The sequence below is a fragment of the Acomys minous genome (genome assembly GCF_964271855.1).
Source record: "Acomys minous genome assembly, chromosome: 19".
In the NCBI taxonomy this organism is placed as follows: domain Eukaryota; kingdom Metazoa; phylum Chordata; class Mammalia; order Rodentia; family Muridae; genus Acomys; species Acomys minous.
The window spans coordinates 13,678,943-13,706,617 of record NC_140499.1 but is presented as its reverse complement, the minus strand read 5'-3'; the positions used below and the strand labels follow the sequence as shown (position 1 = coordinate 13,706,617).

General features: G+C 43.9%; 1 protein-coding gene and 1 pseudogene across 2 annotated transcripts in view; one reads left to right on the top strand and one right to left on the bottom strand.

Moving 5' to 3' along the window:
- LOC311590233 (uncharacterized protein) overlaps positions 1-27,675 on the bottom strand; it is a gene marked incomplete at its 5' end in the record, with an annotated part of 618,389 nt that overhangs the window by 572,070 nt on the left and 18,644 nt on the right. The window lies entirely within an intron of this gene.
- Positions 24,427-24,732, top strand: LOC311590050 (NADH dehydrogenase [ubiquinone] 1 alpha subcomplex subunit 3-like; annotated as a pseudogene). The gene has a single exon. The product of its transcript is annotated as an NADH dehydrogenase [ubiquinone] 1 alpha subcomplex subunit 3-like (transcript).

The window sequence follows — 27,675 nt, the reverse complement described above, 5'->3', positions numbered from 1 at the left end:
GCCTGTATAGCCAGGAACCAGAGGCTGACACTGCCTGTATGGCCAGGAACCAGAGGATGACACTGCCTGTATAGTCAGGAACCAGAGGATGACACTGCCTGTATAGCCAGGAACCAGAGGATGACACTGCCTGTCTGGCCAGGAACCAGAGGCTGACACTGCCTATATAGCCAGGAACCAGAGGATGACACTGCCTGTATAGCCAGGAACCAGAGGATGACACTGCCTGTATAGCCAGGAACCAGAGGATGACACTGCCTGAATGGCCAGGAACCAGAGGCTGGGTAGCCCAGAGACCTAAGATAGAACCAAACAGGACTGGCTAAGGTGGGGTTGAGATTTAACAAATAAATAGCTGTAATGCTAGATAAATTTCATTGTGGATTTTTAAAACTATTTTATATGTGTTTTGCCTACGTATATGTTTGTGTGTTATATATGTGCCGTGCTCAGAGAGGCCAGAAGAGGCTATCAGGTACCTTGGGTCTGGAGTTATGAATGGTTTGTGAGCCACCATGTGGGTGCTAGGAATTGAACTTGGGTCTTCTGGAAGAGTAGTAGCCAGTGCTCCTAACTGCCGGACCATTTCTCCAGCCCATATTTCACTGTACATTTGTAAAAACGCACAGGATGTGAGTGCCTACAGTGGACGCAGGTGTCAACCGTACACCCTGTGGGTGACTGTAATGAGTGCAGACTCATCCATTGTGCCAGGGGTCCTAGCTAGCAGGGTATGGAGGGCTATACAACCATGGGCTTGAGATGGAGTGGGATGCAGGCACTCTCTGCACCTTCTCTCAACTTTTCTATGAAGCCAAGTTATTTTAAAACACATATTGTAACAGAAGCAAATAAACAAGCAAAAGGTTGGATGAGTTAGCACCACCCACCCAGCCAACAAGATGAAGAGGCGGGATTAGCACCAGGGTTCCACATCAACTACTGCCCACATCAGGGTGGACAGCGATTGAGTCTTGTGGGGTGAACAAGACGCAGCTACTCATCCTCAGATGCTTACTTCTAGAGATGCAGTCAGCGAACCACAGCATGTGACAAGTGCTCTAACAGCAGAAAAACATACCAAGGGCAGACAGACATGCCCCATCCCGTCCCTTCACTCATGTTATAGTCCTGTAAAGTAGCAATCTTGCTGAATACAACAGAACCACAACTTGACAGATGTTTGCCCCCCCCAAATAACTCTGATCACATTTAGGGGTTGCTCACCTAAGAGACAACCCCTTCCCACATGGGGGAGGCCCCCTGGGGATGAACCCACCCATTAGGGCTTTGCACTGGTCATTTCCTACATTGATAAAAGGTGGAATTTTTTTTTAAGTCTCGGTATGCATTAAGGATTTTAAAATTCTCGAGTATTGTAAGTTACATAGGATCTTGTCCAAATAGCAAGCAACTTGAGATACAGTATGAAGTTATTAAGTTTTTAAAGCTCTGTATGGACTCAACTCTTCTTGGCCTCAGCATCATTTCCTGCACAGGGATGCAACAGTGAGCAACACCTCTGATGCTGAGATGGTCTTACTCTAGTGTTGCACATAGGACCAGGAAACCAATGCTTCCCACATACATCCAGAGTGATGGAGCTCAGAGGGCAAGTCTGGTTTGAAGTGTGAGAAAAGTGCGGGCCATTAATGGTTCTGAAAATAAGACCACATAAATTTGGAACAGTTTATCTTAATGGGTAAATCTCAACTTAAAACTATTAAATCAGCTACAAAAATCTTAACTATTTAATAGACAAATTTATATAGGCACAAACACAAACTGTTAAACTAAGCCTTGTATCTAGTGTTTCTGGGAAGCAAATCCCTGATAATGAAAATTGGTGACAGAGGATTTATAAACATAAGCCCATAATCACACAATAAAAGAAAGAAAGCCAGGCTGGAGAGATGGTTCAGAGCACTATCCATTCTTCCAAATGTCCTGAGTTCAATCCCCAGCAACCACATGGTGGCTCACAACCATCTATAATGTGATCTGGTGCCCTCTTCTGGCCTGCAGGCACATATTAGGGCAGAATACTGTATAAATAATAAATAAACAAATCTTTAAAAAGAAAAGAAAGAAAGCCACAAGCTAATATTTTTGATGAACTTGAATGCAAGAATGTTCACTAAAGTTCCAGAACCCAAGCCAGCAGTATATAAAAAGAGCAGTAAGTGTTCTTACAGAGGGTCTGGGTTTGGCTTCCAGCACCCACATGTCAGCTCACAACTGTCTGTAACTCCAGTTCCAGGGAATTCAACTCCTTCTGACCCGCACAGGCCTCAGGCATGCACATAGAACACATACATCCATGTAGGCAAATAATTTATACATACAACTTTTAAAGCTTGTTCACCCTTAGGGCAATAGATGTGTCAGTTTTATTTCTGCATACCAGCAATGAATAATGGGAAATAGACTTTTTAAAAAATAGTTAGTTAGAGCCGGGCGTGGTGGTGCACGCCTATAATCCCAGCACTCGGGAGGCAGAGGCTGGTGGATTGCTGTGAGTTTGAGGCCAGCCTTGTCTACAAAGTGAGTCCAGGATAGCCAAGGCTACACAGAGAAATTCTGTCTGAAAAACAAAAACGAAAATAAAAATTACCTGAAATAGAAATCAAGGAAGTTATCTATTTACAATAGCTACCAAAAAAATAAATAAATAAACATCTAACAATGAATTTAACCAAGTATATAAAGAACTTCTAAAATAGGTAATAAAAGGCCTTGGTGAAAAGAAATTGAAAAAGAAAAATGTAGAAAAACATTTTATATTCTTAAATTGGAAAAAGCAATATTGTTAAAATAGCCATATGCTTCAAGTGATTGACAGAGTATATGAAAATCTTATCAAAATACTAATGGAAGTACTAATTCATAGAACTATGTAAAAATAACTCTAAAGTTTATATGAAACCACAAAAAGTCCCAGTGAGCCAAAGCCATTTTGGTTAACAACAGCAAAGTGTAAGGAGCCTGTGTGATCTGCAGTGGTCTCAATGCGAATGACTCTGTTGGCTCAAGTATTTGACTGCTTGGTTCCTAACTGGTGGACTGTGCAGGGGATTAGGAGGTGTGGCCATGTTTCAGACCAGCCATGCTGGAGTGCTGCTGACTTCCACCCTGGAGGTTTCCCATCAGGGTGGGCTCTGAGGTTTCAAACCCTTATGCCATCCCAGAGTCTCTGTCTCTGCATCCTTCCTGTGGATCAAATGTGAGTTCTCAGCTGCTGCTCCAGCACCATGCTGGCCTGCCTGCCTGCCTGCCTGCCTGCCTGCCTGCCACTGTGCTTCCTGCCATGATGATTAAGGAATAACGCCCTGAAACTGTAAGCAAGACTCCAACTGTTTTCTTTTATAAGTTGCCTTGTTCATGGTGTCTCTTCACAGCAACAGAAAAGTAACTAAGACATAATCTGACTTCAAAACATGCTATAAAGCTCCATTAATAAAACAGCATGACACTGGTGTGCATGCACACATAACACACACACACACACACACACACACACACACACACACACACACACACACACACGAGCTAATAGGACAGAACAGAAAACTCTAGGCATAAACCTACACACCTATAATGAAGTTATTCTTTACAAATGTGCTAAAGACACACATTGGAGAAAGGAAAATCTTCAATAAATATCATGGAGAAAATTAAACGCCTACATGCAGAGTATAGCTGAACTTCTCTCACCAACTATGAAGGTTAACTCAATGTAAGCCTGAAACTATGAGAAAAAAAAAAAGCATGTAAGATACTTCTAAGCATTGGGGTACACACATATTTATTGGGAAAAAGCACAAAAATACAGAAAGTGAGGTTATAAAAAAACAAGCAAGACTTCATGAAACTAAAAAGCTTCTGCACAGCAAAAGAAAACATGGAACAGCATGCAGAAAAAGCTATGGGATGGAAGCAAATATTTCAAGGGCATACATTTAACAAGAGTTGATACCCAGAATATATAGCAAGAACTCCAAAACCTCCCTGGCAAATAAATAATTCAATTTAAAATGGTCAATTGGTTGGCATGGGGTGGAGGGATGAGGAAGTGAGTGGAAGGCATTATAATATATATATATTGATCCCAAGTGTGGGATGTAAAACAGACTGTGTTAGGGTATGCGGTGTTTTCCCACTGAAAACAGGCTTCTGAGAGAACAGGTGATGTTTGTCCACTGGAAAAGGAACCGCCTCTTTGCAGGGGCCTGGTCTTTGCCAACTGATAAACATCCTAGTACAGACTCACATATATATATACACACACATATGCCCAAAACAAGAGGTGAAGCTTTTTTGGTCTTGGCTGTTCATCACTGCACTTCAAGACACTCCTAGAGAGAACCACTCCAGTGAAGGCTTCGAGGCTCAGGGCTCCAGCTGCTGCTCAAGGTTCCAGCGGCTGCGATTGCAGCCACCTCCGCTGTGTTGCTGGTTTACTGTTTGACTGGTCTCTTGGAATCCTGCCTACTAAGCCAGTGGAATCCCTCCAAAGAACTGTGTCTAAACAGGGTCTATCTCTTCTGTTCCTATTAACCTCTTTTTTCTCCTATCTAGGGCAGGTGGCTGGAAGGGAGGTGTAAGCATTAAAGAACCCTAAATAAAGTAGGTTCGAAAAAGTTCAAAGCCTACAGAGATGGAACATGGGAACCTGCAATCTGTTGGTGGAAACCTCCGCTACAGAAGCCAGCGTGAAGGTTACACACACACACACACACACACACACACACACACACACACACACACACACTTTAAAAATAGTTCTAGGTGACTGTATTAGGATTCTCCAGAGAAACAGAACTTATAGGACTTAAAGAGTGATCAACTCATTGAAAGGATTCTGGGTCTACAAACTGGCTCAAGTCTGGAAACTGGTTCGCTGGCTGAGATTCCTCTTTGCCATGATCCAGCGTAGCCTTCCCTTCGTTTGCTTGAGTTTGTCATCATTCTTTTGCTTGTTTTTGCTTATACAGACCAAACAAAAATGCAATAGGCTTCATATCTGTTTCGTGCTCCAAACCACCATGATTGATTAGCCAGCGCCAAAGGTCCATACGAGTCATACCATGACAAAAGTCACTTTGCTGGGGCAGCCCATTATGGACATTGCTATGCTCTGCTGCCCATCTTGTTAACTACAATAACCTTCTTTTGGTGACTCAGTGCTGCCACCTGGTCCCTGCTCCTTTGGGGCCCAATGAAACCCACTGCATTTAATTCACACAACTGAGCAGCAGCATCTCAGACCCTAAGGTCTGGCACAAGGAAAACGGCGACAACAAAGCTCTTCACACGTGCTGGTACCCCCTCCCCATTTTCTGTTTTATAAGATTCATGAAGGGCATGTCTTTCTAGCCTTCTCATTATGGAGGATTATCTTTTTTTTTAATTTTTTAAATTAATTCATTCATTTTACATCTCAATAGTTATCCCATCCCTTGTATTTCCCATTCCTCCCTCCCTCCTGCTTTCCCCCTACTCCCCTCCCCTATGACTGTGCCAGGGGTGCCTCCTTCCCCTGTATATGCTCATAGGGTATCAAGTCTCTTCTTGGTAGCCTGTTACCCTTCCTCTGAGTGCCACCAGGCCTCCCCATCCAGGGGACGTAGTCAAATATGGGGCACCCGGGTTTGTGTGAAAGTCAGTGTACAGGATTACATAATATGTCCACTCTAGCATTGCCATTTCCCAGGTCCTTAAAACCAGCTCATCAACACTAAGCCACGGGAATCAGGCATCTCCAGCGCCTTCTTAATAGGCCATATTTGGACAAATGCTCTGGCCAATCATTCTCACATTCTTTTAATACTTTTTTTTAAAAAACTGTGTGAGTTTCCTAATAAAACCCAGAATCTCCACTGAGGGAAATTCTATGTCACTAAACTCAGCCTGATCCTGTTTTATGTTCCTTCCACTATTACTTCACAGCCTAAAAGTCCATTCCCACACATATTCCCCAGACATCTGCCTGAATGAAGTAGCAAACTCATTAAGCTCTATGGTAGCTTGGCGCACCTCCTCATGGCCTCTTCTTCTAGCTCCCTCTAGGAATCTGCTTAGCCTGTAGCTGGTTATAGGCTAGAGGTAACTCTCTTATGAACACTGAGGCAAAAAAAATACTAAATAAAATACTCATAAACTGAATCCAAGATCATATCAAAAATATCATTCACCATGACCAAGTAGGCTTCATCTCAGACATGCAGGGGTGATATAATAAAGGAAATTTATCAACGTAATCCATCATATAGATAAACTGAAAGAAAAATACCACATGATAGTCTCCTTATATGCCAAAAAAAGCATTTGACAAAATCCAATATCCATTCATGTTAAAAGTTAAAAGAAAGCACAGGGATACAAGGTACATACCTAAACATAGGCAATATACAGCAAGCATGTAGCCAACATCAAACTAAATGGAGCGATACTTAAATCAATTCCCCTGAAAGAAGGGACAAGACAAGATTGTCCACTCTCTCTGTATCTCTTCAATATAGTACTTGAAGTCCTAGCTAGAACCATAAGACAACTAAAGGAGATCAAAGGGATACAAATTAGAAAGGACAAACTCAAACTATCACTATTGATAGATGATATGATAGTATACATTAAGTGAGCCCAAAAATTTAACCAGGGGACTCCTACAGCTAATAAACACCTTCAGCAAAGCACCTAGATACAAAATCAACTAAAAAAAAAAATCAGTCGCCCTCCTGTGTACAAATGACAAGCAGAGTGAAAAAGAAGTTAGAGAAACTACACCCTTCACAATTTCCACAAATAATATAAAGTATCTTGGTGTAAGTCTAACCAATGAAGTGAAAGACCTGTATGGAAAAAACTTCAAATCTCTGAAGAAAAAAATTGAAGAAGATATCAGAAGATGGAAAGATCTCACATGCTTGTGGATTGGGAGAATCAACATAGTATAAATGGCCATCTTACCAAAAGCAATCTACAGATTCAATGCAATTCCCATCAAAATAACTACACATTTTTTTAACCAACCTTTAAAGAGCAATTCTCAATTTCATATGGGAAAACAAACAAACAACAACAACAACAAAATCCAGAATAGCTAAAGCAATCCTGAACAATAAAAGATCATCTGGAGGAATCACCATCACAGATCTCAAGATAGAACAACAGTAATAAAATGGCATGGGACTGGCACAGAAATAGGCTGGTTGATCAATGAAATAGAATCAAAGACCCAGAAATGAATCCACACACATATGGACACTTGATTTTTGACAAAGAAGCCAAATTCATACAATGGAAAAAAGATAACATCTTTAACAAATGGTGCTGGTCTAACTGGATGGCTACATGTAGAAAAATTCAAGTAGAACCATATTTATCATCCTGCACAAAACTAAAGTCCAAATGGATTAAAGATCTCAACATAAAATCTGACACACTAAATCTGTTAGAAGAAAAAGTGGGGAAGAACCTCGAACTCACTGGCACAGGAGACAACTTCCTGAACAGAACACCAACAGCTCAGGCTCTAAGATCAACACTTAATAAATGGGACCTCATGAAACTGAACAGCTTCTGTAAGGCAAAGGACACTGTCAACAGAACAAAGCAACAGCCTACAAACTGAGAAAAGATTTTCACCAACCCTACATCCAACAAAGGCCTAATATTCAAAACATATAAAGAACTCAAGAAATTAAACACCACCAAACCAAATAACTCAATTAAAAAATAGGGTACAGAACTAAACAGAGAATTCTCAACAGAGGAATATCAAATGGCTGAGAAACACTTAAAGAAATGCTCAACATCCTTAATCATCAGGGAAACGCAACTCAAAATGACTCTGAGATTCCATCTTACACCTATCAGAATGGCTAAGATTAAAAATTCAAGTGGCAGCACATGCTGGCAAGGATGTAGAGAAAGGGGAACACTCCTTCACTGCTAGTGGGAGTAAAAACTTGTACAACCACATTGGAAATCAAACTGATGCTTTCTCAGAATTTTGGGAATAACTCTACCCCAGGACTAAGCCATACCACTTCTGGGCATGTACCTGAAAGATACTCTGCCATACAAGGACATTGGCTCAACTATGTTCATAGCAGCTTTATCATAATAACCAGAATCTGGGAACAACCTACATGTCCATCAACTAAAGAATGGATAAAGAAACTCTGGTATATTTATACAATGGAATACTATCAGCTATTAAAAACAAGGAAATCTTGAAATGTGCAGGCAAATGAATGGATCTAGAAATGATTGATCATCCTGAGTGAGGTAACCCAGACACAGAAAGACACTCATGGTATATACTCACTTATAAGTGGATATTAGCCCGACATAGATGTCCTCTGAGAGACTCCACCCAGTAAGGGATTGGGACAGATACTGGGTCTTGTAGCCAGATTCTGAGGGAAGAGTTGGGAGTTGTATGGAAGAAATGGCAGATGGAAGGGGAGTGTCAGGAGCTTTACAAAGAGACTATCAAGGCTGATGGATCTGGACCCAGGGAGTCTGCACAGACTGATACACCATCCAAAGACCATGCAAGAAGGATCTGGATACTCCCCCGTTCAGGTGTAGTAAATGGACAGCTCGTTCTCCACATGGGGAAGTAAGAGGAGCAGGGTACTGCCTCTGACAAGATCTCTGGTGCCCGGGATTTGATCACTCCTCCTTAGCAGAGAAGCCCTGTGGGAATACAAAGGAGGGGGATGCAGACTGTCTGGATGAGACCTGATAGGCTGTAGTCAGATGGTGGGGGTGGGGGACCCCAGCTGTCAGAGGTCTAGGGGAGGGGAATAGATTGGAGGTAGGAGAGTTGGGAACAGGAAGATAAGAGCAAGGGATTACAATATAGATGTAGTGTGAATAAATTATAATAAAAAGAAAAATTTAAAAATTTCGTCATTATAAGTCACATGTCAGCCTAGGAATAAAATGATGTAATTCATGGGAGACTGTCAAAAGTACATAGTGGGCCAGTATATCCACCATGGCACACACCCACTCCTCCATACCTCCTTCATACATGACCACCCCATCTATTACACAGGAAGGAGCATTGGTAACCTTAAAGCAGCAGTACTGGAAATTCTGTACCCAGCAGGGATGATGGCTTCCCCAAGGACGCATAGATGAAGTCATCTCCCCTCTTCCTTCCTCCTATATTCTCTAGCCTCTCCCCCAAGACCTCATGCAATTATGACAATGCAATCATCTGGCTGGAAAAAGTAGCTGGATACTCAGCGGAAGTTCCCATGATCCTCTCTGCTCACTACTTTGATGAGGGGAGGTCAAGGGTCAACAGACCCAGCTGTGATGATCATTTGAAAACAGGCACAACAGATCCTGAAGATGGTGGCAGTCAGGCTAGAAGGAAAGTCTTATAGTACAGCCAGGATCAGACAAAGCCCCCCAGCCCAAAAGTTCTATGTCCATTTCTATTAGACAGGACTGGCCTGTGGGTTGCTCACACTCGGCCTGAGGGGGCACCACATGGAAAAGTGACAAAGCTTTGATAACTTTCTGATTGTTTGGAGAATGATATTGATCCAGTGTTTTGTTTTATTTTGTTTTTTGTTTTTCCAAGGCAAGATTTCTCTGTGTAGCCTTAGCTGTCCTGGACTCACTTTGTAGACCAGGCTGGCCTCGAACTCACAGAGATCCACCTGCCTCTGTCTACCAAGTGTTAGAATTAAAGGTATGCACCATTATACTGGCCCAGTGTGTGTGTGTTTGTTTGTTTGTTTTAACTTGAGGAAATGCTGCATGTTGGGATCAATCCATCTGAGGCCCACCATGATGGTGATGTTGGCAACAGAATAGATGAAAATACTTCAGGAGAAACAAAGACCAAGTCTGAGGAACACCAGAATAACCTATGCTTGTGGTGCAAAGCATTAAGTATTTTTAAAATAACCATTCATGCCTAGTTTGTCTCCGTAAAGAGCTCAACCTTATGGGCAGGTGAAATGATTGGGAGGGTAAAACGCATTGGTGCTCAAGCTTACTAGCCTGAGTTCACCCCCTAGAACCCTCTGTTGAAAGAGAAGCCACACTGGAAATGCATCAAACATGTTTTTAAAGAGTCCAATCCTTCAACTTCATTAGAAACTCTGCAAGCATCATCCCAAGAGGTTCCTTGTTATTATATTCCTTTAAGAATCATAACAACAAAGATAAAGCAGAAGTTGGAGTATGGCTCATGGCTCGATGTGTACAGTGTTTGCCTACTATACACAAGGCCATAGATTCCATCTCAGCCCCACATAAACACTTCTCTACAAAACCAGCACCTGGTTGGTGGAGGCAGGAGGATTAGTAGGTCAAGGTCATCCTAAGCTACCCAATTTCAAGGTCAGCCTAGAATACAGAAGTCTCTTCTTTTTTCTTTTTTGATTATGAATTATTTTTATTAGCATAGATTATTTGAGAGGATCCAAGATAGCAGCGAGCAGCAGGGACCGTGTTTAGAAGCTCCAGTAAATGATTCAGGGAATTGCACAGAATTCTGAACCAGGAACACCAAGCTGCCCACCCGACTACAGCGGGAGTACTCCACAGTTTGAAAGGACCAAAATACAAAAAAACTGTGTACCCCTGTACACAGAGGAGTGCAGATTTTCTCAGACCAGAGTGGCAGCAGTGACGGCTGAGGTTTGCAGCTGGGAACCCTCCAGCAGAGGCTTTTGGCATGGTAACTGGTGGGAATTGCTGCGGGAGAAAGGACTCAGTGCAAGATTTGGGACCTGTGACCCTAGCTGAACTCACCTGGTGGTTTGGGCCCCATGACCCAAGCTCAACTTGGTGCACAGCTCGTGCCCTGAGACCCAAACTGGACATGGCACAGTTTGGCTCCTGAGACCCCAGCTGAGCTCAGCGCACAGTTCCAGCCCGGAGACTCTAGCTAGACTCTGTACACAGTTTGGGCCCAGAATCCCTGGATGAATTCAGTGAGCAGTTTGGGTCCAGAGCCACTGGCTGAGCTCAGCGTGCAGTTCCACCCCTGAGACTCTAGCTGAGCTTGGTGTGCAGTCCCTGCTCTGAGACTCTGGCTGGACTCGGCGTGTGGTCCAGGCCCCAAGTCTCTAGCTGAATTTGGTGAGCTCAGTGTGCAGTTTGGGCCCAAGACCCTGGTTGGACTCATCACTAACTGGACTAAGTGCATGGATTAGGCCCAGAGACCCGCTTGGGTCCAGAGATGCAAACTGGACTCAGTGTGTGTGTGGTTTGGGCCCCGTGACACTAACCTGGACTCTGCGAATGGTCTGGGTCCCGAAACCCTATGGGGAACCATAGACCAGCAAAACATCAAAGCTCCAGGACTAAGGAAATCTCAGGGAGACAGGGAGTAGAGTAGCCATTAGACCATCTCCACCTGACCTGCTTCAGTCCCTAAAGAGCTCCAGTGCTACAAGGGGACCCAGAAGGCTGTGGACACTTTGGCCTGACCCAACACACATTCAGAGACCCAGGAAGATCACAGGACCCACAGTACAGGGGAGCTGGGGATCACTGGCTGTGAGAGACTGAAACTACAGGGCTAAGCTCCGCCATCCAGACCAGTGAAGCATCAGAGCTTCCAGCCTAGGGAAATCGTGAGAAAATGGATGAATCTATCCTCAGACTCACCCCACCCAACTCCGGAAACTACCTGCCAAAAACAGGGATAGCAAGATGACTAAAGGACAGCATAAAATCATATGCAAAAAAAAACAAACAAACAAACCCAAAACAATATGGCATCTCCAGATTCTAGCTATCCCAAAGAAAACAACCCAGAGAACCCAAACACAATGGAAATTCAAGAAAATGACCTCAAATCCTTAGTAATGAGGAGGATAATGGAGGAAACAAATAAAATTCATACTCAAATGCAGGAAGATGCAGCCAAACAGGTGGACGACATAAAAGAGGCCTATAGAGAGGCACTGGAAAATTTCAGGAAAATATAAACAACCAGATGAAGGACATCAATAACATTGTTCAAGCTCTGAAGGCCTATAAAGAGGCAATGGAAGAAACTCAGGAATATACAATCAGATGAAAGAAATCAATAAAACAGTTCAAGATCTGAAGATGAAAATGGATTCAATGATAAACACACAGACAGAAGAAAAATGGGAACATGAGAGCTCAGAGAGGAAGGCGAGCAACACAGAGGTGAGCTTTTCTAACAGAATCCTAGAGATGGAAGAATGAATCTCAGGTCTAGAAGATACAATCGTAGATATTGAAGCAACCATTAAAGAAAATGCTAAATCTGGAAAAAAATCCTGTCACATCCAAGAAATCCAGGACACCGTGAAAAGAAGAAATCTGAGGATAATAGGCATTGAAGAAAGAGAAGATACCAGATTCCAAGGCTCAGAAAATATTCTCAACACAATCATAGAAGAAAATGTCCCCAATCTAAAGAAAGAGATGCCTATAAACATACAAGAGGCCTACAGAACACCAAATAGAATAGACCAGAAAAGAAAAACTTCCCTTCACATAATAATCAAAACACAAAATATAGAGAACAAAGAAAAAATAGTAAAAGTTGCAAGGGAAAAGGGCCAAATAACATTTAATGACAAACCTATCAGAATTACACCCGACTTCTCAGCAGAGACCATAAAAGCCAGAAGGGCCTGGACAGAGATCCTACAAACCCTAAGAGACCACAGATGCCAGGTCAGACTACTTTACCCAGCAAAACTATCAATAACTATTGATGGAGAAAACAAAATATTCCATGACAAAAACAAATTCAAACAGTACCTATCCACAAATGCAGCTTTACAGAAGGTACTAGAAGGAAAACTCTACCCCAAAGGGACAAGCTAAAACCAAAACTACACAGGAAATAGATAACTACACCATCACAAAAACACAACCACACAAACGCTCTACTGGAACCAACATCAAAATTAAGACTCTTAACAGTCACTGGTCATTAATATCTCTCAACATCAATGGTCTCAATTCTCCAATAAAAAGACACAGACTAACTGAATGGATGCATAAACAAGATCCAACATTATTCTGCATTCAAGAAACACATCTCACCCATAAAGGTAGATATTACCTCAGGGTAAAAGGCTGGAAAAAAAATATTCCAAGCAAATGGTCACAAGAAACAAGCAGGTATAGCCATTTTAATATCTAGCATAGATTATTTATACAAAATAATCAGATTTATTATATGGTATATGACAAAACTTTTCCTGGGGAGATGCCACACATGTTTATTTTTCTCAGATAGAGAACTCACAGTAAAGCAAAGCCCAACAGATACCACCAAATTCAGCTTGGTAAACCAATGAATTTTGGGGGATTACTTGGAGGAATATGGGTGAGAGGTAACTTACAGGAACAGAAATTGCTCAAAGACAGCTGCATCACTAAATCTCACCCCAGCATAGATGACAGCTCACAAAAGCAGGGAACCTGGAGCGCAGTGCCTGCAGGCAACTCAGCAGCTTGGAGGGTATCTTTCCCAGTGACTCAGTTGGTCTAGGGCCATCATTCAATGTGCTCAGCTGGTTTCTGTTTGGTCTGGGCAGCTGGTCTGGTCTCAGTCTTCCTTACATGTTGACTTGTCTGAGTGTGATTCTCTGCTGTCCTTATTGCTAAAGCTTTATAGAAAAGGGCCTCAGGAGTCTGGTCTGTTTCAGGGACTTTCTGAAGCTATTTTGAGTTACCTTCTTGCTTAAGAAGCATCCATGCAGGATGAAATGCTTCAATCCTAGAGGAAGGAGCTATGCAACATTATTGTATTTTATACATGTATATAATGTAGTTAAATACATTTTTTTAAATTTATGTCCTGGCTGGGCAGTGGTGGCCCACTCCCTTACCCAACACTTAGAAGGCAGAGGCAGGGGAATCTCTGAATTTGAGGTCAGCCTAGTTATGTAATGGATTCCAGGATGACCAGGGCTACACAGAGATACCCTACCATAAAACAAAAAAAAAGTGTCTATATGAGTGTATTCCACCTGTGTATGGTGTCCATGGAGCCAGAAGAGGGGGTCATATACCCTGGAGTTGGAATTACAGTGGTTGTCAGCTGCCCAACATGGATGCTGGGAACCAAACCTGGGTTCTCTGGAAGGGTAGCAAGCTTTGTAACTGCTGAGCTATCTCCAGATCCAGCTCATACTTAGAAGCCCTTTCCTGTTAAGACCTCCACCCTAAGAGGTGTCGAACACCCCTAACCTCTCCATCACAGTGGTTTAGCAGTAGGGAATGCTGGTTTCTCATCTACCGGCCACTGGCTGGAGCTGTGGCCACTGTCCAGAGCAAGGTCCTATTGTGCCATGCATCGCTAAGCTGGCAAAGGTCAAAGTTCTAAAACTGGTATGATTTCTGATGAGGCAAACTGTCTTCATTCCACCGTAAAGTTGACATTGTAATTTGAGGTGACCAATACATGGTCACAAATGACTGCTTCTTCTCCAGCTAATATGGTTTTTTTGTCACAGGGGTCTATTTCAAGTAAGATGGCATGACAGCTAAAAGGAACAATATTCTTCCTTGTAGAAGCAACTCTGAATGAAGGTCAAATGTATTTGAAATAGGACCGGAAGACACTCTGGAGAGCACTGTAACTTTCTTTCTTGCTATGTAGACCTCTGTGGTTTTCCCATGAAGAGATTTCTATGCCAGCATTATTTTACCATTTATGTAAATAGGCACTTGATATTTGATCACTTTAATTGGTGCAACATTTCCAATGTTAGTAAAAAGTTTTTTGAACTCAGTAATAATGTCTGCGCTTTAATCTTGTGAACAATAAGATGAAGAAGAGGAAGAAGAAGAGGAGGAGGTGGTGAGGAGGAGGAGCAGGAGGAAGGAGAAGAATATTAAAATTCATCCAGGCTGTTCTTCTCTAACGTTTACTACATTCTCAGGATGCAAACATGAAATCCACACCAGTGTGCCCATCTCTGAGGACATATTGTCAGATGGCCACTGTCTTCTGCACCAGCATTTAAGTGTTTGTAAGAGGCAGATGTGACTGTTATGGCTGCTTTGCAAGCAGGGAAACTGAGGCATAGAAACACAGCTGGGCCAAGAGCAGAGGCTCTCTGCAAATGAGAATGAATTTCCAACCTATTGATATGCAAGTCATCTGAACACACATTTCAGATTTCTTCACAACTGTTCTTCTATGTATTTATTCATATTATTTTGTTGTGTTTTGTTTTTCAAGACAGGGTTTCTCTGTGTAGCCATGGCTGTCCTTGGACTTATAGAGATCCCCCTACCCTCTGCCTCCCAAGTACGCTTCCTGCTGCTAGAGGTGGTGCAGGTGTGGCTCCTGTGTCACATGTGCCTTTAATCCCAGGACACAGGAGGCAGAGGCAGGCAGATCAATGCTGGTTCGAGGCCAGTCTGGTCTCCAAAGCAAGTACAGGACAGCCAAGGCTACACAGAAAACAAAAACAAAAAACAAAAACAAAACCAAACAAACAAACAAAAAACCATGGTACTTGAGAGCCTTAGCAGTGCCATCAACCTTTGAACAGCAGGAAGCCCACACATCTGCCTATGTTCCTGATTAACCCTCTGCCAATAACCTTCGCTGTTCTGTCCTTCTTTGACACAGCCTTACCATTTAGACAAAAATAAATACATAAATAAACGAATAAATAAATAAATATATAAATAAATAAATAATTTTTTTAAAGCAGGCATTTTTTCAGGCTGTGTCCAGGCCATCGACCTGCTTTTGTTAGCCCACACAGGTTTCAACTACAACACACATTGAAATAAGTTAAGTTCACAGAAAAATCCAGGTTCACAAAAAATTCAGATATCTTTACAGATCTGGGCCTACGCCCCTGCAGGAATAACCCAACTGGGACAGGAGAATAGCTGGCACTTTCACAAGCTGACAGGATGATAACCACCTTGGTGGTGACCTCCATTTGCCCATCAGATGATCCTGACATGAACCCTAAGCATTACAGGGTTAACATAGCTGTCGGTAGAGCCTTCCAGGTAGTGTGTGCCTGAACTGCTCCACAACTGACATTTGACAAGTTAATAGTTTTTGAGAAAGTCCAGACACATTCCCAGCTATCTTTGTCTGGTTATCATAGCAAAGCACACCCTCATGGCTCACGGGGCAGGGACCCTCTGTCCCATGGTGCTCAGGTGTGCTGCTATGTGGACGTCCTTGTACACAGTCCCAGCTTTCTCCTTTTTCTTTGGTCTCTTGACACTGTCCAACTTTAATGGATAGTTCTCCTTTGCTGGATTTTTCTAAAGCAACGGCAGTGGGCTTGCAAGCAGCCATCCTCCCTACAAGCCTACACCCAACAGCCACCTCAGTGGTTCTCAACCTGTGGGTCATGACCCCTTTGTCAAGTCACTATCTCCAAAAATATTTACATTACAGTTCATAACAGTAGCAAAAGTACAGCCATGAAATAGCAACAAAAAATAATTTTATGGTTGGGGTCACCACAATGTGAGGAACTGTATTAAAGGGCTACAGCATTAGGAAGGTTGAGAGCCTCTGCCCTCACTTGTCCTCAGCATTTTAATGTCTGTTAAGACCAGTTAACGCCAGGCGTGGTGGTACACACCTTTAATCCCAGCATTCAGGAGGCAGAAGCAGGTGGATCTCTGTGAGTTCGAGGCCAGCCTGGTCTACAAAGAATCCAGAACAGCCAGGACTACAAGAGAGACCTTGTCTCAAAAAACAAAACAAAACAACAACAACAAAAAAAAACCAGTTAACTTCATATGCTTTTTGCCATGTTTCTTTCAGAATTTGAGTTTCTGACCTTTTCTGATAAAGCACTTTCTATTTTATTTTATTAACATGTGTTCTGGCTAGATTTATGTCAGCTTGGTACCATCTAGAGTCACTTAGGAAGAAGGAAACTCAGTTGAGAAAATTATCCCACCAAACTGTCCTATGCGCATGCTTGTTGTACATTTTCCTGATGGGTCATTAATGTGGGAGGGTCCTCTGGGCAGGTGGTCCTGGATGCTCTAGGGAAACAGACTGAGCAAAGCATGGGGAACAAACCAGTAAGTAGCACTTCCCCATGACCTCTGCATCAGTTCCTGCCTCCAGATTCCTGCTTTGAGGTCATGCCCTGACTTCCCCGGAAGCATAAGATGAAAATAAACTTTTTCCTTCCCAGGTTGCTTTTGGTGATGATATTTTTATCACAGCAATAGAAACGTCAAGGCAACATGTATTGTGCATTCACTAAAGTTGTGTGTGTGTGTGAGAGAGAGAGAGAGCAAAACTGGGTCTCACTGCAAAGCCCTCTCTGGCATTGAACATCCTGTGTATGCTAGACTAGTCTGGAACTCACAGATATCTGATTGCCTCTGCTTTCTGAGTTAAAGGCATGAACTCGGAGACACTGAATTATGAGTGAATGAACGAGTACAGGAAGTTGAGAGCCTGACCGCAGAGAATGTCAGTGGCAGAAGCAGGAACAGAAGTACGCACAGTGATGACTCAAGGTGATTAGCGCTGAGCCCCCTCTCATGGATTAAAGTGGGGTCCAGCAGCATTCCAGTAGTGTGAGCCCGTATATAATTTAATTCTATAATAGTCATGTTGAAAGGGGTTTTAATGTAAAATGAGTCTAACAATACGACCTAGATAAAGTAATATAACCAAATTAGTCCCTTTACCACATAACCAATGTTAAAAGCCACTAATGAGATATTTATAATCTGTACTAAACCTTTAAACCAGTCTGTAACTCACACTGACTGAACACTTCAACTTGGCTGCCCATAGTTCAAGGGCTCAAGGTTCACGTGACAGGTGACAACAGGAAAGCAGAGATCTAAAAGGCCCCTAAAAGTCCCAGAGACAATAAAAGTTAAATAAGGTGGCTCAAAGGCTAAAGAACCATTGGAAATAAATAAGTAAATAAAACATACGTGGATCTGAGGCGTTGGGCTGGCTAGAAAGCCACGGACATACCTTGATAATGCCCGGCCCTCGCTGGTTTGAGAAGCTAAGTGTGCTTAAGCTTGGTTAGTAACTGGATGGGAAAAAAATAAAACCACTCATGATAAAAATAAGCAGAATGGAATGGCACACACATTTATAACATGGGCCAAGAAGCAGGTGGAACCGACAGCCGAAGGCTAAAAGCAGTGTTTGATCAAACCTAATTGAGGACGCTGGGAGATTTTATTCCCTGGGTAGCAGGGAGCCCCTGACAATTTCGGTCAAGAAAGTGGTTTATCAGATCTCTGTTTAAGATGGATAGTTTACAAGGCTGTAACTCAAATGAAATTAGCCAGGTCTGAACTCACGTAAATAGAGTTAGACTGCAGAGACAGGTTCTCTAGAAAGCTGATGTCGGCTCCACACAAAGAATACTTGTGTGAACTGTGCCCAAGGCGCCGTGTGCTTGCTGGGAGGGTGCAAATCCGACTCTGGGAATGCAGACCCAGAAGCCAGATAACTACTGTCAGGAGTCGCGGGGCTCTTTTGTCCCCTGCATCGCACAGATAGCAGCACCCCGTGCTCGGTTCCTTTTGAGCGAGCTGTAACGTCTCGGCTTCCACTCCCATTCAGTCCCATATTGGAATGCAAGGGAGAGAGACAGGGCTATTATTACCAAGATAACCTTGAGCTTGTTCTAATTTATTTTTTAAAAGAAAATAAATCACTCTCAACCTCTGTTGCTTTATTATTAGGGGCTAGTAAGAAGAACACTTTATTCCCCTAGCAGCCAGTATAAGATTCTGTCCTAGTGAGAGAATCACCTTTGCTAGGAAAATGCTTTAGTGGGTTAGCTTGGGGTGGGTGAACACTTTGGGGCAGGAATGTCCCAGGCAGCCAAGGATTCAGGGGACAGGATGGAGCTACAAGGCAGGATGCAGGACTTGCACAAGTCCTCAGTGATAAAGCTAAAATTCTGATTACACACTAGGGAAGGCTCAGCAATGTTGACAGCAGAGAAAACTCCTGCATAAAAAACAATGCAAGAGAGGACGCCAAAAAGACTGGTCAACCCTCTCCATGCAGAAAAGTCATGGGGAGCGCTGCAGAGGAGACTCAAGTCAGACAACATGGTCCTCTTAACAGCATGTGGTAGTGTTATTCCCAATAGAGGTCACAGATCCTGGGGCACACAGGGGCATGACCACAACTAAGAGCAGTCACCAAGGACAGCCACACAGGGCTTCTTAGCAGTTAAGTTTTTTCACCACTGTGACAAAACATTTGCCAAATACAGCTTAAGGAAGGCCTTGACTTAAGAACACTGCAACAGGAAGGCATGGCAGGCACATGCGAGGTTGCCTGGTCACACTGTCTCACCTCAGGAAGAAGAAAGGTGGATAAACACTGCTGACTTACTTCTCCTTTTTATTCAGTCCAAGGTCATGGAATGGTGTAGCCTACGTTCAAAGTAGGTCATACAACCCTCGGTGAAACCTCTCCAGGGGCTTCCCCATGCACAGGCCCAGGGGCGTCTCTCCTAGGTGACCCTTCATCCCAAGCAGGTGATCCTGAAGACGAACTATCATCAGGTTGAATTTGTAGACACTGCGTTCCTTGGCAGGTCCTCCCATCCGGCTCTGGTGTCAGGATCGCTGTTTGAAGTGATCGTAGCTCAAATGTTCCGAGCCTAGTCAGCTTGTTTAGCCAGACACTTTCTAAGTGACAGGGGATGAGAGGCTGAATCGGCAAGTCCTTGGGGGTGCCGACACCCAGGCTACACTCCTGTGGGGGCTTTTCACTGGGTAGGAAATAATTGATACCCTGCCGTATTTAAGTTGTTAGATTATTGTTGCTGTTCTCTGCATGCCTATGCGGGTGTGTACAGTTGTCAGAGGACCGTGGCTGCCATTCCTTGGGTGAGGGCCACCTTTGTTGAGATAGGGTCTCTCAATAGCTTTGAGCTCATGGATCTGACTACACTGGCTAGGCAGTCTCTGGGATTCTCCTGTCTCTCCCTCCCCACTGATGGGGTTCCAAGCATGTACTACCACACACACCCAGCTTTAAAAAAAACATGGGTTCTGGGGATAAACTCAGTTCCTCATGCGTGCAAGGCTAGCCCTTCAATGATTGGGGCCCTCTCTCCAACTCAGATTATTAGATTAAAATAAGCATTTCGCTGTAAAACCTGGAGCCTTGCATGAATAGCGAGCTCCCAGCATCCTGTGCGGTGCCACCAGACTGCAAGCCCGTGCTGTGTTTGCTGTCAGCTATAGAGCACCTTCCATGAACAAGTCCAAGTTGCCTGGTGTAAAAGCACACCCAGGGCTTCCTATAGCTCGGCCCTGAAGATCAACCGCCTCAGCCCACCCGCCTGGAAGTTGTCTTTCATCCTCCACCATAGTTTACAAACAGCCTGGAGGACTCATCTGGTGAACAGCACAAATCACCTTCCTTAACACCGCCATTTAGAGCCATTTGGAGGCTCTTGCAAATGCAAGCTAGATAACCATAGACACTACTGTGGCATGCAACCTCAGGCTCGTACTGTCACACAGCTATGAAATCAGTTCAGGAAAGCACCCGCATGTGACGTTCCATGCTCTGGGCGTGTCTCCATTCTATTGCTGTGAAGAGACACAGCACGGCCATGACTACTCTTATTAACCGCGGCTGGCTCACAGCTTCAGAGGTTTAGTCCGTATCATCATGGTGGCGTGCAGGCAGACATGGGGCTGGAGAAGGACCTGAGAGTTCTAAGTCTTGATCCACAGGCAGCAGGAACAACTCTGAGCCACACTAGGGGTGGCCTGGGAACTTGAGACCTCAAAGCCCACACCCAGTGACACACTTCCTCCAACAAAGCCACACCTACTCCAACAAGGCCACACCTCCTAACAGTGCCACTCCTATGGCCAAGCATTCAAATACATGAGTCTATGGGGCCAAACCTATTCAAACCATCACAGGACAATTTTGAGAACGTTAGCAGGCACTAAAACACTTATCCAAGGAAAGCGCTCCATAAGCAATATCCCCTCTCTTTTCTCTCTTCCTCCCCTTCCTCTAAGGGAAGGGGGACTTTCTCTTTTCTCTTTTCTCTTTCCTCTCTTCCCTCCCTCCTCTCTTCTCCTGTCTCAGATAGCTTAGCAATACACATTTCCCTGCACTCTGCAAATGGCTACAGGCATACTCATAAGCAGACCTCAGACTAGCTATGGCCAGTCACACCAAAGAGCCTGTGGTGACCTTGAGGCATCCTGTGACATAGTGAGTGCACAAGACAGCATTTAGAGAACACTGGTGTGAAGAGGGGACAGCTCCCACTCATGCTTACAGGTTCAGCATACTGTATCCCAATATTCAACACAAAATCAGGCCACGAAGCCTGGCCAACAGAAATAGTTGGGGAGGCAACAAGAGGTGGGGGGGGATGCAGAGAGGATTCCAGGAGAGCTTGAAGAAGGCCTAGGGAGGGAGAGGCATCACAGAAATGGGGAGAGATACGAGAAATGGGAGAAGTGTTTATTACACATTCCATCCCTGGTGTAAAAGGAACTTGCAAATACAAACAAAAACTAGCTTTGTCCTTAATCATCTTTCTCAAGCTTCTAGTTCAAAAGAAATCCTAAGGCAAACCAACTCCAGGCACAGGCCCTCCAAGCTCAGTGTCCTTCAGAGCCCATACCTTCCCTTCTCAAGATCGCTCCCTGCATGACCCGCCTTGTTTGGAAGGACTCACGTCAGAGACACACTCGTTGGAAAGCCTTTCTTGTTCTTGCCACTGACTACAAAGAGACACCCCACTCTGAGCTCCTTTGGCAACCTCAACTTGCTACACATCATCCTGTATTTCAATCACGTACTTACTGGAGTAACTCCCCCTCACGTTTTGAACTTCTTGGTTAATTAATACCCGGGAATTAAAGCTGAAATCCCATCCAATCGCAAAGCACGGAGTTTGAAGCCATGCCACACTCATCTTGTGAGCGGACTCTGTAACCCATCTTGAGCTGAGGCCGTTTGCAAGTTAACGTATGATGTATCTGGCAGCCAGTGACATCTTTTTAAACACAGCTACCACTCCACACTCCGGAATCAGAGGCCCAAGAGAGGATGGCAAGGTCAAGAGCGGCCCAGGCTACACAGTGAGTTCTAGACCAGCCTAGACTGCACAGCGAGACCCTGTCTCAATAGCCAAAAAAAGAGATGGGAAGGGAAGGAAATGGAGGGAGAGGAGTGAAGGAAGAGGAGAAGAGAGAGAAAGAGACAGGAAGGGAGGGGAGGGAGAGGGAAGAGAAAGAATAAAAGGAAAGGGATGTCAGGGAGAGAGGATGGGAGTGGAGGAAGGGGTTGGCTTCTGTTAGTCCAGAGCTTAAAGCTCAAAGGTACCTCACCCCCATTCACATACATTAAGCCACCTGGATCCCAGCTCTGTCTCCCACAGGGAATCTTTGCAGGTACAGAGTCCTTTTCTTAGTAAAAAGGGCAGCTGAAAGCTTGACTCAGTGCAGCATGAGGCTGTGAGGAGGTAGGTAAGCACAGATGCACACACCAGAACATACTAAGAATTCATCAAGAAGATGGCTGCCGGTCATACGGTGCACCCCAGAAACAGGCAGGCAGGGCTCTGTGAGCTTGAAGCCATCCCGATCTACATAATGAGTTCCAGGCCATCCATGGATACAAAAGGATGCAACACACACACACACACACACACACACACACACACACACACACACACACACACACGGCACAGGTGCCAGGCTAGCAAGATCACTCAGACAAATATTGGGTACCAAGTCCGAGCACCAGAGTTGGATTCTCCAGAATCCACACGGTGAAAGGAGAGAACTGCTTCTTGCCAGGTGTCCTCTGCCCCAACACAAGCCATGCTGTAGCACATGTGCATACATATACAAATGGAAGGATAGATAGATAGATAGATAGATATAGATAGATAGATAGATAGATAGATAGATAGATAGATAGATAGACAGACAGACAGACAGACAATAGGTAGATAGGTGTACTTTTTTTTAAAGTCATGGATACACAAAGTTCTTTCTGCCTTGTTTTTGGGTAATTTTTTTAACTGTTAAAAAAATAACAAAATTTACAATGCTGACCTTTAAATTTTTTATTCTCTCTCTCTCTCTCTCTCTCTCTCTCTCTCTCTCTCTCTCTCTCTCTCTCTCTGTGTGTGTGTGTGTGTGTGTGTGTGTGTGTGTGTGTGTGTGTGATATTTGTGCAGATGAATGCCAGTGCTTCTCATGGGGTCCAGAAGAAGGTGCTCAATGCCCCAGGTCTGCAGTTGCTGGTGGTCGTGAGCTGCCTGGTGTGAATGCTGGAGACTGAAATCTCTGCAGGGCAGTACACTCTCTTACCTGCTGAACCCTCTCCAGCCCCAGGGATGACGTTTTTAAGTGTCCAGTTAGCACTGTGGACCACATTCCTATTATTACACGACCTTCAACACTGTCCATTTTCTTCATTTTTTTTCATCTTCCCAGAGAAGATTTCTGCCCGCATCAAACATGAGTCTCTGACTTCCTGTGAAGCCTCTCGCAGCCACTGTTCCCCTCCCATCCCCTGTGAATAACATGTTTTCTTTCCTTAATACTTCATAAAGTGTTGTTGCTTTGAGACAGGTTCTTATTGGGTAGCCCTGCATGGGCTGGAGCTTTCTATGTAGACAAGACTGGTTTTGAACTTGAGGCAATCTTCCTGCCTCTACCTTCCAAGTGGTGGAGTTACAGGCATGTGCCACCACACCCAGCTTGCACCTCATGTAATTTTTATCATAAGCATCTGTGGTAATGCTTATCACACTTGATATGTGTTCTTGGGTCACTCGGATTGGAACATGTGCATATCTGCTTCCTGTTTAGTGCTGATTAAACTTTGTCTAATCATTCTTCCACTGGTACTCAGGATGCTGTTTGTGAAGCTGCTGTGAGTGCCAGCAAACAAGTTGAACAGGTCATAAAGTGAAGGAATCCTTCCTAAAAGCCTTTCAGCTAGTTACATATCTACAAATGGAACTGCTGGGTTACACAGTAACTCTTTGACTTTCCAGAAGTTGACAGTTTCCCACAGTGGATGCAACATTTCACATTGTGATTAGCCATTTAAAAGTGTGCAGACACTTCTAAATAAGAGCTAAGATTGGGGGTTGGAGAGATGGCTCAGTGGTTAAGAGCACTGGCTGTTCTTCCAGAGGTCCTGAGTTCAATTCCCAGCAACTCACTCCATGTACATAGTGGGACCTGATGCCCTCTTCTGGCATGCAGGTGTATGTGCAGATAGAGTACTCATACACATAAAATAAATAAATAATTTTTTTTAAAAAAAAGAGCTAATATTGGAAACAACCTAAGTATCTAATAGCAACTGCTTCCATGATGTATAGACCATCCTCAGTGAAGTACATTAGCACAGAACAGTGAATCCGGGGACAGAGCCTCATGCAAGGCAAGGGACCAAAACTCCCAGAGAGCTCCGTAGCCTTGTCGCCTCCAAGACCAAGATGGCCAGAAGAGTCTCCACCTTCCTCAAGAATGCCTGGGTGAAGGAGCCAGTGCTGGTAGTGTCCTTCTCTGTCTGGGGACTCGCTGTAATTATGCCAATAATTAGCCGCTACACCAAGTAGGCAGAAATGATAAACCGGGCCACACCCTACCATTACCCAGTCAGTGCCTGTGCGAAATGATGGGAACATGCCCCACATGCCCAGCCACGCCCAGGACCCTCAGGGCCCCAGCTTGGAATGGCTAAAGAACCTGTGAATACTCCTGCTGATGGAAGAGGCCCCTTCCCTGCTGCCCTCCAATAAAAATGTGAAAAAAAAAGTAAATCCTTTTTATTTAATTGACCAATTCCTATGATTAAGAAGAGTCTCGTTTATCACCTGAGCAAACAGGGTACAAAGGAGTAAATATGTAAGGCTGACATTTACATAAAAGAGAAGAAAATATTTCTATGTATAGCAGTTAGGGAGTAAAGTGGGCTGCCCCACAGGCATGAGGACCTGAGTTGAGGTCCCAGAACCCACACAAGAGCCAGATGTGGTGGTGTGAACCCCTAACTCCGGCTTGCCTTGGGGTGAGCAGGAGACTGGTGGATTCTTGAAGCTCATTGGCCAGCCAGCCTAGCAGAATCTATGCGCTCCAGGTTCAGAGAGAGACTCTGCCTCAAAACCAGGATGGAGACTGATTGAGGAAGACACATGATGTTGACCTCTGGCCTTGAGGCACACGTGTACACACACACTAAAAGCATGTACACTACACACAACACATCACACAAGGCTAAAATACATTAATACATATAAATGTATTTAGACACATGCAAAGCATCACCAGGATTGAAGCAAGTACGAAGTTCACCATAGTTAATGTTTCTTTAATGGCCACCATCACTTTGAGGGATGGACAAAGAGTTTCATAATTTGAAGAATATAATCTGTTTGGCAATTAAATTTAAAATGAAATAAAGGGCACTGGCTTTCTGAGCACCTTATATCTGAGCATTCTCCACGCTGGGGTGCGATTGCAGGGTGATCACCTTCAGAGATGTAGAGAGATTTTCCCCTCTGTACCTCAGGTACCTTCTGAAAAAGTGGCTACTCTTTTACCTCATTTACTTTCCACATATATTCCCTCTCTTCTTGCTTTCCAAAACAAACACCAGAGCCTCTCTCTCTCTCTCCCCACAGTGAGGTTTAGCCTCATAAAGTCCAAACCCTGGCAAGCCTCCGGCCATATCTGTCCCCCAAAACTCATGATACCAGCTAAGAAACATCAATCAAACACATTGGAAACAAACGCCTCTCCTAATATTGTAAAATCACAGCATGGAAGCAAAAGCCAAGAAACACAGAAGCCAGCCTTGCTCTCATCCCTTAACACACCTTGCTTCATGTGTGCATTTGTGGCCCTGCTCCTGCAGCAGTCTGGGAATGAAGAATAATACTTTATTCATTATCTTTGGACAAATGCAGGAAAGCGCAGTAGCTCATCTGCGTAAAAGAGGCCACAATGATACCAAGGAGCCAATGCCACCTGCTCGCCTTCCCGTTATCCACCTGGACCAACAAGTCCCCCAGACACGTTTCAGACGAGTGCTTCCCACAGCCCCACTCCTTGCCACTGCACGCCGTGGGTGATGCGGACTTCCGATCAGTCTCTGTGCTTCTTTCTTAAGAAGCCACAGTTGATCATCACAAGAGTCAAGAGGAGGCAAAATATTATCAGTATTTTTAAGCACCATTTGAGCAGAAACATGGCATAGGGACACACACACACACATCCACACTGGTGAGTCACAGCCTGCAGGGGTTATTTTGAGCTTTTCTGCCCACTGTAACCCAGCCACATCTGGTCCCTTGTCAAGAGGCTAACTCATTAAAGGGCCACTCCCGGCATTGTCTTCCAAAGCTGTCGGACAAGCCCACGCCTCCAGCTCTTCCCCTACAGCACCCAGAAGCAGGGGGAGAAAGCAGCGGTACAAGCGCCAACATAGGGAGCACGTGACCTCAGCGCCCAAAGCGAGGTCCTGGCTAGATATTTATTTACTTATTTAGTGAATTTAAGCCATAGGAAACATTAACGCAGGTTTTTAAAATCCATAGATTTTAAATTCTTTCTTGAGGCGATGGCCCCAAGTTTTCAAGATGAGGGAAGATGGTGATGCTGAGGAAAAGGAAGATAATGGAATCGTTTTGAAGCCAGAAGTGTACAGGAAGGGTCTGCCACGGTTGCCTGTGTGTCGGGGTCTCTGCTGATGCGCTCAGCTGCTGCTCGGCTCAACTTGCCCTGCGCAGCCCAAGTAGTATCTGTCAGCATGTCTACTTCTTTCAGCATCTCCCTACTACGCACACCCTGGCATCCCTGCAGCCTGAGGACTTCCTTACGCTTAATGAAATCACTTCGGTCCTCACACACCAATGAGCAAACGGCAAAGTCCGCTGTGCTGTGATTCAGCCCGGGTCTCCTGTCCTCCGTCCCATAATTCTAATCCCGGATTGCTCTTCATGTAATCATCAAACCTTGTTTTTAAACACAAGTATAATTCAAATCATAATTTTAAATTGGTCATGAAAGTGAAATGTAAATGAACTGTCGTTTACAATTAATTTGAGCCCCTGCTACAGCCATTCAGCTCAGGGCTTGACATTTCCCTGCACGTATTCAAAAATTAAATCTCATGAATTACAATATTCCTTTAAAAAGAAGCCAAATATTATAACAAGAGGGGTTTTTTTTTCATTTTTAGAAAAATAATAATAGAATCAAAAGCATTACTGACGCCATGCATTGGTAAGGAAGTGAGGGGAAGCGTGCTTGTGTCTGTCTGCTCTGGGTAGGTTTTCTCTATTATTAGGATGCTCTCACAGAGCGTAGCATTGGAGCAGTGGTCGGAACCCACTGACATAGCCCTGATACCTGATGAGAAAAGTTTCTAGGCATTTTGAAGTAATCGATATTCAGTTTGCTTGGAAGCATGAATATTACAGATCATTGGCTTGCTTTAAAGAAAACAAAAAATAAAGTCAAAGTCATAGGAGCCTTGTTGTGATCACAGATTTGCTAATATATATACATATATATGTATATATTAACATATTCACAAATGAATTGACAGGTCATCTTTTATTTTTGCATTAACTAAATGTAAAATTGTGAAAGGGGAACATGAAAAACACATGCCAGCAAAGCCGAGTCATTTTA